Raw genomic sequence first — 2,679 nt, forward strand, 5'->3', positions numbered from 1 at the left:
TGGTGATGGTGTTTGCTCACAGCAGCAGCTGACGTGTTGGAGGCTCCATCAGGACCCGGTCTGTTCTGGTCCTCCTCACGTCTCCAAACAGCCTGAGATCTTTAAAGATCTGAGTCCAAGTTCCAGCTGCAGGTCCATGTGTGGGACGAGACTGTCTTCAGTTGGACCTGTTTGAGGTCCTCACGCTGTCCTCAGATGATTGAAGCACCTCAGGTATCTGCTCTCTCATTGGTTGGATCAGCTGTGAGGTGTTCCTTCTCTGTGGTTCAAACACATCTGGACTGACTGCTCGTCCAGAAACCCTCTGGAACAACATCTGGACTGACTCTGCTCGTCCAGGTTTCGCCCGGGCTGCAGGTGGTGCTGGTGGATCAGAATCTTTTGGACTAACCGGACCTTTTCTTTAGAATCAGAACTCGAGGGGTTCTCTTCTCATCGCTGCTTCGACTTTATTCATCAGGTTGTTTCTCCGTCCTTAAAGGGAAACACTTCCTGTTTACCTTCACTGCAGCCCCACAGCCAATCAGACGGCAGCATCTCTCAGCTGCTGGGCGGTTCCTCCCAGAGGTCAGGAGGTCAGGAGTTCCTGCTTCTGATTTTAATTTTTCTCCTCGCTGAGCAGAAACTGTCAGTACGTCTAAATTCACTGAACGGTTATAAAATCAGGAGGAGGAGGAGGAGGAGGAGGAGGAGACTCCATTTATTGTTCCCTAAGGACACCAGGTGGTGAGCTCACCTTTACGTTTCCTGTTTGACTTCCTTCCTGTTTCACCAAAATAAAAGCCTTCTGAGAGGGCGTCAGCTGATGGATGAACGTGAAAACAGCCTGAGGTGCCTTGGAGGAATGCATATCGCCCGCCACCTTTCATGACAGTTTTAATTCAAAATGGCCGCCACAGCCACATCGTAGATGTTCGAAGTTTGTGTTGGGGTGACTCTCGGCTACTACCACACCAAACCTGACTTCATTTTCATTTTATTTAGCTGTGGCGGCCATCTTGGATCAGGTTCTGAAAGTTTCATTCAGGGAACATGTATCACTCCTCCTCCAGCGGCGGGTGATAACACAACCTGACCTCGTTTCCATGGTAACATTAACAAACAAACAAAAATTTACCTCATCAATTAACAATATTTCTAAATTAAATCTTATTTTTTTCACCAGAACGAACCTTCCTGTGAAGTCACTTATCAGTAAATAATAAAAACACAGGCAGTTACATGATCTCCCGCCTCCCGGAGGCAGGTGGTAGAAGCTTCATGGTGTGTTCAGGTACACCTCGGAAACATGGCTTCATTCTTATTGTTCACATCAAAATGAATTCAAGTCTATTTATAAACACAGATGTCACATAAATAAATTAAATTATTATTTTTACGAACCTACAATAAAAAGTAAAGTATTCAGTAAATGTTTTTATGATAATAAACATTTAGAGGAGACTGGGAATAAAGACTGTTATTGTTTTATAAATATTTGACAGTTGGATCTGAGCTCTGATTGGTTCGACTCTGAGTCACAACAAACGAGGTTCCTCGGCTCGTCCTCCTCGTCCCGTCGGTCTTTTTGTCCCTCTGCAGCTGCCGTATGAAGAGAGACACACCCACTTGCTTTGGTGATGTCATCAGGCTTTGTTTAGCTCCCAAACACCGGTCCAGTTCAACCAGAACCCGACTCGGGATCAGGTCACCTGAAACGTTTTAGAAAGGAGACATTAAATGTCTCATGGTGCGTTCATGGGTTGTTGGGACATTTGGGCATCGAGAGGCGGTTCTGTTCTGCAGTTAAATAAAACTTCAAACTGTTTTACTTTAAATAAACTCGGTTTAAATGGATCAAATCAGGACTTCTGAAATTAACATTTTCAAGGTGTTAAGCCTCAACAGGAAGTGAGATTTCCAGGTTTCTCTGCTTCCTTCCTGCAGCTTCATTAAACCCAAAGAACCTAAAGAACCCAGAGAACCCAAAGAACCCTAAGAACCTAAAGAACCCGAAGAACCGGAGATTTCAGCTCTGATTCATGAACTTTTCCTCCGAGGTTCATTTAGCTAAAATCAGTTTGATTTGACTCTAAGTCATCTTTGACATTTTAAATTTCCCACAGAATAAAATGTGAACAAAGACTTTCTAATTAAACTGCAGCAGGACAAATAAATTAAATCATTTAAAAACTATAAACTCTAAACATCCATGATGCAGGAAAGATGTTATAGATTAAGAGAGAAAAACTTCAAGATTTTTACTTTCAGAAAGAGGAGAGAAACAAAACAGGTAAAAATATATATATTTATAAACTAAAGACATTACCTTCGACACATTTTCATGATTGAGCTGCAGCTCCGGTCACTTCGTACCCAGGTTTGGGTCAGAAAAGGCTCTGCCGCACACACACACACACACACACACACTGAACACCCCCACGCTGCGCGGAGGCGGTTTCTGCAGAAACACGTTCTCAGGTTTGAATCCAGCCCGATTAAAACAGCGAGGAGCTGCAGTTTTAGCTGCTGACAGGAGAGCTGGATGTAGAACCACTTCTCTGTTCCTGCTGCACGTTCTGCCGCTCACTCCCTGCGGCAGATCCACAGGAACCGTCCCGCTCACTCCCTGCGGCAGATCCACAGGAACCGTCCCGCTCACTCCCTGCGGCAGATCCACAGGAACCGTCCCGCTCACTC

The sequence above is a fragment of the Kryptolebias marmoratus genome, linkage group LG3 (genome assembly GCF_001649575.2).
Source record: "Kryptolebias marmoratus isolate JLee-2015 linkage group LG3, ASM164957v2, whole genome shotgun sequence".
Classification (NCBI taxonomy): Eukaryota; Metazoa; Chordata; class Actinopteri; order Cyprinodontiformes; family Rivulidae; genus Kryptolebias; species Kryptolebias marmoratus.